Source organism: Neolamprologus multifasciatus, chromosome 7 (assembly GCF_963576455.1).
Source record: "Neolamprologus multifasciatus chromosome 7, fNeoMul1.2, whole genome shotgun sequence".
Classification (NCBI taxonomy): domain Eukaryota; kingdom Metazoa; phylum Chordata; class Actinopteri; order Cichliformes; family Cichlidae; genus Neolamprologus; species Neolamprologus multifasciatus.
The window spans coordinates 48,742,405-48,755,130 of NC_140445.1; the positions used below are offsets into that span (position 1 = coordinate 48,742,405).

Here is a 12,726-nt window from a genome sequence, read left to right on the forward strand (position 1 = left end):
CAGCGTTTTAGTAGGTAAAGGTGAATGGCTTAAACATGAATTGAGCTGCAGTTTGGGGAAGGCCTCGAAGGGGACTGAAGGCTGCCCTGAAGGCTGATTATAAAGTGTTGGTCCTAAAGCAGCCACCGTAAGTACCAAAAAGGTTTATGCACTTGAATTGGGAGGGGTAACTTGACTGCATTCTCCTGACATCAAGTGGCAAGAAAACTCTGCACCTTGAGCAAATAATTGATGGGACATTACCAGCCTCACTTGTTTCATCTTCTTTATCAGTCTGTTAAAATAAAGTGTTGTATAGCAAACTCTGTATTCTGCATGGATTGATTTCAGTCATTCAAATACAAATTATTAACTTCTGTTTCTAGTGCTCATTCCGATAGAACAAAACATTTATTTCTAACTTGACAGACTCTTGCTAAACATCGAATATCATTCTCTATTACCAAATGAGAATTTTAAAGTCACGATTATTTTATTATTCACAATATTATATCTATTTTATAAAGCCCTCAGTTGATTCTGTACATTCCAGACATCGTGTTGGCATTGTGGCCTTAGCTAGCATCTACCTCAGCACACTGTTAACAGAAAGGAGAATGCTGATGGGGCAGCATTGAGCTTTTGTTACTTGAGCGTCACTCGCTGTAACACAAGACAGGCAGCTGGTTGACTCACCATGAAGCTGAAAGGTAACACCAAGTAGGCAGTGATGAAGAGAAATAAAGAAAGAGATGAAGAAGAGAAAGTTGATCTGGAGGAGAGTGAGTTCATGTGCATGCCAAGTTCATCTGAGGGATGATTAATGTTGTAGACTTGAATAAATACAGTATTATTATGAAGGTATATTTTGATTTTATTCATAAGAAATTAATTAAAATGTCAGTAACATGGGCTACATTCAGAACCTGAATGAAACAAACATGACTCTAGCACTTACTCGTATTACAATGAAAGAAAATGAGCAAACATCTCTCAACAGTCAATCTTATGAGACCCTAAATAACCCCTTGTTTAAATGACAGTAAAATACTACCTTCATTTCAGCTCTTTTATGATATATTTAGGTACTAAATTTACATTTACATGTACATTTACACATACACTTCTGAACTTTGTTGCAAGCCTCGGTTCCTTCATTCACCAGTTTTTGTCTGCTGTCAAAACATGAATAAATTACAAGGGTTCAAGCGGGGCAAAGTGGCGGCCATATTTCTCGAGGCTCTGCCTGTGGCCTTCAAGGCCAAAAACATACACGGACAGGCAGTGGGAGGATTCTACCATGACCTCTCACCTCAACTGGGCTCCCCTGGGGTCAGTAGAGGTCATGCTGCCATCTCTACAGACGCCAGCACCTGGATCGCTGGACCAAACCGCAAAAGAAAGGGTGTCCAGTGTGTGTGTGTGTGTGTGTGTGTAGGCTTGGGGGAAGGCGGTCTCTGGGGAAATGAATCAGGCACTTAGTTCAACCACCCGCCCCCTTACTTACAGACATTGCTTCAGCAAGACCCAAAGGTCAACTCTCACCCTTTCTCGCATTTCTCTCCCTTCTTGCCATTTCACGTTACCTCCCCCACCACGCTCGTCAGAGGTGAATGAGGAGCTATTTCACATATATATGAGAAACAGTGGTAACTGCTATATACATTTCAATGTACATTATTGCTCCAAAGTTTAGGGTCAATTAGAAATGTTTTTGATTTAAAAAATAATTTAAAAAAAAGTATATTCACATGTTTAGTCTAACCATGTGAACCCATGATCACCCATAATTAAACAAGCTTTAGCATCAACCTTTAATGGGTAGACGATGGTCACAAAATGACAAAAAGGAAGGGGAATCTATGTGGAAGCGTCTAACTAGAAAAACTAGAATCGAGAAAAGAAGAAGAAGACCCAGTAAAGAAAAAAAAGTACATCACAGTATCTAGTGTGAGAAACTGACAACCCAGGTCCTCACATGGCTACTTCATTACAAAGTACCAGAGTGAAGCATCTAATTCAGTGCCAAAAGTTAATAGAGCGTTGTTTCTTATCTTGCTAGGCATCAGGATTCAAAGTCCCAGTCGTGACCATGGGAGAATCCATCTTGCTCGCCTTCAAGCTTGTAGCCAAACCACAGCTGGTTTGTGTCAATCAGTAGGTCTTGACAAACACACAGGATGTTTTTGGTGAGACCATACATAGGCAGGGCTCTAGAGTGTGACCAAATTTTTCAGTGGTGCGACTAAAAAAAACATTTGGTTGCACCTGTGCGACCAACTGTTCGGGTAGCAAAGAAAAAAAAAACTGCAACCTTCCCTGTGGTCAACAACAGACACACATTATGCCCCTATCGTGGACTAAACCAATCAGAGATAGTAAGGGGCGGGACCTCTCTGATTGGCCGTGGTCCAGTTGAAAGTGCAGGTGGAAGTGGGAAGTGAGTAGCTTGAATAAAGTGATATCAATTCATTAAATCCTGAATCGACTTTTAAATATAACTGTGTTTTGCCAGAAACGCCAGATTCTCAGATTAAAGCTCACAAAACCATTTCAACAACAACCAAACAGCAAATGAGAGCAGGTACACGGATTCCACACAAAGACGTAAACACAGAACGGACCCGACGCATCAGAATCAACTTTGTCTTTCTCGGCTTTCTCACCCGACGGCCCATAGACAGACACGCTGTCGGAGCTTAGCGATTCTGATCCGTCCGGTCCGTGCTGTGATTACGTCTTTTTGCACTGATTCTGAGCTGCAGGTTTTGTCTTTCTCCAACCAAAATTCACCGAGCCAGCAACAAAAGAAGCAGCAAACTGCGCTTCACATTTGATCAATGTCGTCATGAATTTTGCTGTTTTGCTTCCACGACTATTAAAATCCCACTTCATGCACAGCTAGCTCTCTCTCTATCTCTCTCTGTACTTCAAGAACAGTTTCCCGTCTCCAATCTCTGTTTTCTGTATTATTCATTCGCTTATTACCCACCAGTCTACCGTTGTTTGCTGTCAGCTGCTGTCTTTTTCTTTTCTTTTTTTCACTTAAATGACCTCGGACAAGAAAGCCTATTTTTTCTGTTGTTCAATACTGAAGAAATTTAAACTTTATATGCAGAACATTGTAGAATATCTTTAGGGTTATCTGCTATAAAAAGCCAGACCAGGAAAATCCCCTTCATGTTTTTCTGTGTTTTATTCTCAGTTACTTTCACACAAAGGCATCTGCTTTGATGTTCACAATTCTGATGGAGTCAGTACTGATAAATGATCAGAATTATAATATTTCTGACTGTCTGAGGCTAAGTTGAATCGAATCGGGACTTTGAAAACCGGAATCGAATGGATTATAGAAATTAGTGATGATACCCAGCCCTAGTGAGCAGCCTAAGCATGACAGAAGTGGATGTAGCTGTAATAGGAAAAGAACTATTGCTAACTTTTCTGTTAAGTTAAGGCCTGATCCTTCTGAAATTCATAGCCAGTGCTCTGACACGGTGTCATCAATCTTTGAATGCTGAAAAAGCACAGTGTATCCAGAAAAACACATTATATTATATAAATTATTATAAAATTTGTGTGCGTTAGGCGTACCGGTACGCCCATGGCAAAAAGTTAGTCTAGAGCCCTGATAGGTGATTCTTCCAATCACCTGGCAAGTTTTATTGGTTGAACTTAGCTCGCAATAAATGGTTTATTATGCATGGTTAATAACTGGTCATATACTTGCCGCCCAATGCACCAGGAAATAGAGGAAATAGTCTAAATACTATCCTGCCTACCCTTTTTCAAACTGTTTCCAAAGCTGTCTTCAACTTATCTTATCTTAGAACTGGTTCTGCCACACAAATTATCCACTGTATCAAGTTATAAGGGTGTTTTCACACCTGTGATGTTTAGTCAGTTTAAAGCACACTCATTCATGCCTCCTGGTCATTTGTGTACACAGTAATTGCACATGGGTGCAGACTGAAATAACCACACTGAGACCCTTTGGAAGAAGAACATTGTGAAGTTTTCTGGTTCTGGTCCAAAACTTTTGAGCGGTAGTAAGGATGTACAAGATAAAAGCTATATAAGACAACCATGGTTCCTTTCAAGGTATATCACTGATATTCATGATAATTCTGGTTTTTGATCTTAAATAGCAATTTAGTCTTTTGTGTGATTTCTATGCCTTTGTTGGTGGCTGCAAAAATAGACCAAAAGCAGTCAGCCGTAATTGTACGTCTGAGAGAATGCTGTAATTAAGTATTTAACATCTTACTAAGGTGTGGAGGGGAGTGAGTCTGCAGTATACCATCAAAAAACCTGCAGGATCACTTAAGAAGAAAAACCACACCATAATCTACTTAAGCACCCTGCAATCCTGCAAGTAGCATATAGAGTGTACAACAGGAATGAGTAGACCATTGTGCAGACTTACTCAATTTTGCATAATATAAAATTAACAGTTGCAGGGTTTTAAGTTGATAATTCTTCTTAAAATTTTAAAATCAAATATTTAAAAAAAAAAAAAAACCCTCAAAAAAGACAAAGGGAAAAAAGGTGCATAAATCACTGCTCAGTGACACACTGTAAAACCTGTGATCACTAAAATAAAACTGGGTCCACTTTGATTTTCTATTTGACAAACTGCATGAAAATAGTTAGAAAATTAACAACAAAATTAAAATTAACAACTGCATGTCTGCACCATGGATTCACATATACAATGACTGGAAAAGAGAAGTTGGAAATTTGAAAATGATAACTTTTGTGTTTAGCTCAGGTGGGGTCCAGCGGGCTTGACATAAACCATGCCAGGACTATCAGTTAACACTTGGCCTACTTGCATAGCGTGGCTGAATGAGTGCAATAATTGTTGGTGAGATAGCATCTGTATAAGTGATTTACCAAAATATATGGTGATAAGATGAGTCCCTGTGTCCAGAAGTCAAATATATTTTAAGTATTATAACATCCCAACATACACTGCTGAAAATACACAAGAATTCTTTCTGAAAAAGAAAATGTGCAGTATGTCACCCAAAATGAATGAATGAATGAACTGAGCATCTATCGTGTCATTTAAAAAAGAATGGTAGAGCAACAATCCCCTTCTCTGAAGATGACAGAACATCTCTTCAGAGGTTTGCGCAGCACCTAGGAGGACTGAGTCTATCTTCAAAAAACTGTGAAATTTTATGATGTCTTTATTAAACAATTCTGATTTCAGCCTGTTTTGGCATCATTGTGATGTTGCAGGATGTTGTGTTGAAAAAATAAATAGTGTGTTGTACCGCTCTCTCAATGCCCTTTCATATGACATATTACTCGATATGGGTTCTTGAAATATTTTTTCAAGATGAACTTTGAGCTTGGGAGCAAACAATGAAGGCTAAGGTCAAATCCTTAGCCTAACAAGGTAGTCATGGTCCCCAAGGACTAGTATACTGCTGTGAAGTTTAAAGACAATCCATAAATAACTGTGGATATTATAGTTTTTACTGAATTTGACATTTGGTGGGATCTTGACTATGATTGTCTCCGAAATGAAATCAGATTTAGCTGTTATTGGTTTCTACCATCAGGCAAAATTCTATATCTTGAAAACTGTGGATGTTAGACTGCTAACAAATAGACAGACAGACGAACAAATGGATGAATGCATGAAATGCACCCACTGAACAACCACTCTTAACACCAGTGACATACACACTTGCCCACAAAGTATCACCACCTTTGAAAGTGTGTACAGTCTACTGCAAAGGGGGGAATAAAAGCATGTAAAAGGAGCAGGTATTGTGCGTGTAAGTGAGTACAATTATTTAGCTTGTGCATGTGTTTTTCCTTACGCTTATGTGTGCTGTAAATGTCTGAATAGAAGAGTGCACTTTTGCGTGCAAGTCCCAAAGTGTACCAGTTAGGCCTATCTTTTACCTTGTCACCCAATACTCAAGCACTGTATGCTAAAGGCAGAAAATGGGGAGTCAAATTTATACACTGCATGACACTCATGCCCTCATTGTCCATATTGCCCCAGTCACTAGAATGTCAGCACTGGCCCAGCATGCCCCCAATGGGTGTATTAACATGTCCCATACACAATTTCATACGCGACCACAGAGACGCATATAGGCAAACTGACACACCTAAGAGCACTGAGAAAGAAAAAAATACCGTCATAGTGCTGTGAGTGAGGGAGACACAGAGAGGTTGATATGTGAGTGGAGTATGTGGTGCCGTTTTGCCTGACATCTGGTTGTAAGAGAATCTGTGGCTGATTAGATGCCCAGAGGCTCGAGCTTGTTGACACTTAACGGTTCACCTCATTCTGTCTGACAGAGAAGGGGAAATGTGGCATTTTACCAGCTGTGACTTAATCATGGTCAGAATCAAAATCATAGACATACACAGACTAAAAAAAAATTTCCTGATCAAATGATCTATCAAATCATCTTCAGCTCATACAGACAAAAGGAAACATTGATTTACCTGCCAATTTATTTTTCCTCATAACCTGGGAATCTGTTTTGCTTCAGGAAAAGACACAGCAGTGTCATTACTTTTAGGAGAATCACACCTTTATTTTTAACCTTTTTACTACCCATTGTATTATCTATAGGATGATACTATTATGTAAAATGTTAGACTAATGGTAAAAACCATAGATAGCATAAAAGATGGAGTCACCCACTTGTTTCTGAAGTGTAGCTTAGAAGCCTCAGGATCAGCATTTCAACAGTCGCCATCATGGTTACCAAAAAATAGAGGTGACAAGGAGGGGTGGGTCTGACTGGGAAACAAGGCCCTCATTGGTTATTGAATTGTTACTGACAAGTCTTTAACCAATAATCACGTAGATTCATACTGCACATAGTTCCCCAGTTTGACACTTTATTCTGTATTTAATATGTTTCTGTAAATAATACAAAGTCTTAACTATAAACAATCACATGTGGCATTCCACAAGGTTCGGTACTTGGTCCTTTACTTTTTGTATGGTATGTAAATGATTGGTAGGAAATTACCAGGAAATAAATGAAACAAATCAGAGAGCCGCTTTCTCAGAATTCTTTAAGACCAGAATTCTTTTCTAAAGCCACAGCCTGAGCTAAATTTTTCAACCTGGAAGTATGGGGAAGCTTTTTTTTTTTCTTTTTTTTTTACAGTCTATGGTATAAACAAGTCCTATCCATATAAAATATGATCTATATATACACTCATAAATTCATGTCTTTTCTGTTATTGTGGTCATAGTATACTACATGTATACTACATTGTGGTCAAAGGGGGAAATTTTCCCCAAACCACTATGAAAGTCTGGAAATATTTCACAAAGGCCTAACATTCTAGTTTAATACTAAAATCACCATCACCCTAGTGCAAACGCAAATGTAAAAACCAAAGCAAACAAAAGAACCCCCCATATATATCATGTAACATGTATTGAAACAAACACAGATCCAGTATCTCACTGGACTTGATAGATCCCACATCAAACCCCATGGCAGCAGAGCAAAAAAGTATACCAGTAAATGTAAACTAATTATTTACAGTAAACTGCGGTAAACTGACTTGCTAAGCTACAGGTTTTGCAGTGCATTGAACCAGAGGGAAGGACAGTCACATTCATAACACACCATTACAAAAACATGGAGACAGAACTGGGGATTTCATTGTGTAGCTTTGTGGTATTCAGTTTCCACCCCCTTCCATAGCCTCAGAGCAGCAGGCGTATGCAACTGGATCTGTCAGCCGGGTCCATCAGATAGCTGCCATGCCTGTGTCTAGCTCTGTCTACCTGTCAGAGCTCTGTGGCTGTCATCCAGCCAGTCATGCAACCATTGCCTGGCCACCGCCCCTGCCTTATCAGGATAATGAGCTGCATTTAGGTCCATTATGAGCTGACCCCAAGGACTTTCTCTGCTGCTAAGTGGGGGCCTTGTGCCAGTGATGGACAGGCCAGTGGGAATGTGATATAGGGCCGGGTTGTGCAGTAAGACTGCAGAGGACAGAAATCAAGGCAGAGTGCATTTGAAGCCTACATGCCTTAGGTTATTGATAATGTAACATGCAAAGGGAAAGTCCACAATATCATTTCACAAGTTATAAGCCATTACAGATGTAAATTAACAAGAAAGACTTCCGAGAAAATTGCTAGTCTCTTCCAACCTCAACACTGCCCAGTGCAGACCACAATGGTTTTCTGGAACTACAAGTACAACTATTATTTCCAAGGGTAGAAGGTAAACACAGAAAGTACCTAATGATTAAGGGAGATGCAGAGCTTCTTGGGTTCAAACCCAAGAAGGTTTATTTTCTGTGGAATTTGTAATTAGTTTTAACCCCTTGGAATTGTTTTTATCAGTGTGTAACATTTAGAAAATTTAAAATAATGACAGCCACCAGTGCTACCCTGCGTTGCCTCCTTTTTAAGTTATCACATTCATCACATTCATTCACATTCACTCAGAAAACATACATACCTTGAGGTCTAGGTCACTGAGAGTCGAACTCTTCCAAGATTTTTAGTAGACACACTGACAGTATGAATTTGAAAATCCTACATTACCTCATTCTTGAATTATTGCATTCACAAGATTTTCAGAACACTTGACCTCTGACCTCAGTTTTCCTTGAAGTTCAGGTCACTACGATTCCAACATGTCTAAGATTTTTAGTAGATGCACCTATAGTATCAGTTTGAAAATCCTAGGCGACTTTCTTGTCCAGTTATCGCATTCACATTTTTAGAAAACTCGGCCTCGAGTTTACTGAGATTATGCAAAAACCTTTGCACAAAAATAAGTACTGAAGACACATGACACAAATACCAGTTCACACTCAAAAATACAAGCACGGTAAACCACACACATAATTTTACTTGCCAAAAACTCTTCCCTCTCACTCTCTTTCATTCTCACTCAAACAACGGAACTCTAATCTATTGAATGTGACTGCCTAACAAGCTCCTCTTTGTTTTTGCACCCATAAATTTAATTGAGGACAAAGCACACACACATGGACACACAGCAGAAGGAGTGGGAAAACCTACAAGGCTTTGCTCGAAGTGACGCACACTCATTACCATCATCACAGGGGATAATTAGTAAAATAGGGTAAAAATAATGTTGCCATCAGTCAAAACAAAGAGAGGGGAAGGACAAAACCGGTCAAAGGAAGAGAGAGAGTAAAAGAGGCGGGAGTTAGCAGAAAAAAGTCCATGGGAATTCTGAGTCAGGGAAAGTCATCAGTCTGTGTGCAGAGTGTAGCACAAACAGGTTTTAATGACTCGCCAAGCACACATACACACAAACACAGATACACACTTGCAAACACACAATCTTCATGTTAAATTTCCCAGTGACAGAAGCATTTGGAGAAGTAAACATTTTTAATAAGGAACTGAATATATTAAGACACTGCTTTCAGACACTGCTATTTGACTAATACCAAAAAAGTACATTAGAAAAATTGGTTGAACTTCAAGTCAAATCTGTACAGGATTAAAGGAAAACTCTGAAAGTGTTCAAGGAATTACATTGCCATGGTATAAGTTCCTATACTCTCTTCTGAGAGAGCCACAGGCAACAATAAATAACCATTTTTAAGTAAAAATTAGTTTTACTTTATTTAAGCTCTTCTTTGTTCAATGTTAGGTTTTTAACATCAAACCTTAAGCTACTAGTAAAGCTTAGTCACACTTTATGATACTTTTAAGAAGTGCCATGAAATTGAGGGTGAATGGCGTGGTAACACAGGATAGCATTTTCCCACACTTTAACAATTGTTAAAGCACTTGTTAAGATTTTCCCATAGTGAAACTCATCCCTTCCAGCCAAATGTCACAAATTTGGTGCGCCAGGAAAAGCTTAATGTTGGTTGCTGAGCACAGCACTGTTGCCAGTATGTTTGTCAGTATGTTTATTTACTGAGCCCATCACAGAGGGTGCAAATGTGGATCTAAATGCAGCTCGTTATCCACGAATAAACCTGCCTCAGCGAAAAACAGCTTTCCAAAGCAGTAAAATCTTTCGCGATAACATTGTTGTATGAAGGGCTCATTTCCTTTTAATAGAACTATAATTCAAATTTCACTGCAAGAATCATATTTCGTTCATTCATCTGTGGCTGAATGAATGCATTCAAATGGATATAATCCCTTCGTTTTACTAATTTGGAAGAAGGGAAAGTGAGGGAATAACATGCAGTAAAGGTCCCCAGTTGAATTCAAACTGGAGACACTGCATTTACACGTGCAGTAATTTTTAATTTTTAATTTTATTTATTTAGGACAGTGCATGTTAATGAACATAAATGTAAAAAAAAAAATTACATGAATGTAAACATGCCAGATTATAGCCAAAGGCTAATTTCCATTTGTTGTCCTTAAACATAAAAAATAGACAATAATTCATAAAAATTCATCATTCATTCATAATAAAAACTCCATCACCAAACTTGCACATACACACCATTCTGTTCCCAAATAAAACATTAAAACTATACAACTCATACATGATCACACACTTGATTTGTCCATAACCAGTTTTTAACCTTTGCCTTAAACAAATTGAATGCCGAGCATTCTCTAATGGGTTGAGGAAGACTGTTCCACAGATGGCCACCCTTAACAGAGAGGACGTTCTGCCCAAATGCTGTCCGTCTGTGGGGTATAAACAAGTCTCCTCGGATTGTAGCTCGAGTGGTCCTGTCTGAGCTTTCTTTATGCCTAATGAACTGCTTTAGTGGTGGTGGAGCAAGGGAGTGCAAGACTTTATATATTAAACACACTCTTTTAAGTTTCACTAAGTTATTGAAGTTCAGTAATTTATGTTTTTTTTAACACATGACAGTGGTGGTGGGAAATCGTTTTTTTTGTCAAGTAGTTTTAAACTTCTTTTATAAATGTTTTCAATAGTTTTAAGTGTTGTTGGACAAGCAAGTGACCAGGACATCAAACAATAGTCCATATGAGAGATGATCATTGAGTAAAAATAAGTTTTTGCAACATTCATATTTAAATTATTACGTATATGATTAAAATTTCGATTATTAAATTTAAGTACCTGGGACACTTTATTTATGTGACTCTTGAAGGATAATGTTGGGTCTAGAATGACCCCAAGATATTTAAATTCTGGAGCTAATTCAAGCTCTACTCCATCCAGGAATATGTTTGACTGCTTCAAGTTTAAAGGGCGTTTTGAAAAATACATACAGACAGTTTTTGAGGTGTTCAACATTAGGCATGAGTCCTCCAGCCAGCTATGCATTAATGCTAAAGCAGCTGTAAGATCTTTTGCCACCTGCTGGACACTATTTGCTTGCGTATATATAACTGCATCATCCGCATACATTTGAGCAAATATATTTGGACAGACTTCAGGTAAGTTATTGATAAAAAGAGAGAACAATAAGGGCCCAAGAACAGATCCTTGAGGAACCCCTGTATCACAGTCTAAATATGGAGATTTAACCCCATCCAACACCACACACTGTTTCCTGTGTGAGAGATATGAGGTAAACCACTGAAGAGCCTGACTGGAGATATTAAACTGAGTCAATCTGGACAACAATATCTGATGGTTTACAGAGTCAAAAGCCTTCTTCAGATCTAAAAATACAGCTCCAACACAGGGACTCTTGTCCAGCAAACTCTTCAAGTTCTCCACTAACATACACAGGGCAGTATCTGTGGAGTGATGGGCCCGAAAGCCAAACTGCAATGGATGTAATGAGGGTTGGGTGTTTTCTAGGTGAGCAGTGAGGAGTTTAACCACCCACTTCTCAGCTATTTTAGATACGACCGGGAGTATGGTTATGGGGCGATAATTAGCCATGTCAGTCTTCACACCTGCTTTGAAAATTGGTGTAACTGCAGCAATTTTCCAATCTTTTGGAACAATGGAATGTTCGAAAGACATATTCAAAACATGAGTTGTTGGACGTACAAGCAAATCCATATGTTCTTTTAGGAAATTTGTGTTAATACCATATACATCAAGTGCTTTTGATTGTTTTAAACCTGTAATTAGTTTAGCAACTTCAGTGTCTGAAATATGAGTGATGGTGAACAAATTTTGACCAACATCATTCACATTATCAGAGCATACGACTGAGTCAAAGCTCTGACTGATCTCCTTAACAGATGAAATAAAGAAAGTGTTTAAGTTACTGGCAATAGATAGAGGCTCTCTAACAATAGAGTTATTTACATAAAGTTCAATTGTATTTTTACTTTTGTTTGAATGACGGCCAAGTAATTTATTTAAGTGTTGCCAGATAATTTTACCATTACCTTTGGCTCTTTCAATTATATTTATAAAAAAATTTGCTTTGGCCTGTCTCAAACTTCTTGTTACTTTCCAGTACATCTAGGAAACCTCACCTGCATACATGCACGTCATCATTCTAACTGCAAGCACGATAACTAAAACTTTGCATCGTATAGCATTAAAATTTGGCTTTCATCTTCAAGGTCAACTGGACCTATGATTCTTAGTGTGTATTGTCAACATATAGAAAATACCATATAAAACTTAAAATATCATGTCACATTTGACCTCTGACCTCTCCCACATGGTCAATAGATTGATGTGTAGGTCAAAGTGATAATAATGCTATATAGAGCTCATTAAACCTGTTTCTTACTGTCTGTATTGACAACATATAAGCATATAGGGAACAATATTTGGAGATTCTAAATATTAAAATAAATTAATATTAAGTTATTTTAATATGAGTTTTTATGTACATGGC

General features: G+C 38.3%; 1 protein-coding gene across 2 annotated transcripts in view; it reads right to left on the minus strand.

The window, feature by feature from the left end:
* Positions 1-12,726, minus strand: part of kcnq1.2 (potassium voltage-gated channel, KQT-like subfamily, member 1.2) — a 167,350-nt gene that overhangs the window by 31,033 nt on the left and 123,591 nt on the right. The gene's annotated exons all lie outside the window — the stretch shown is intronic.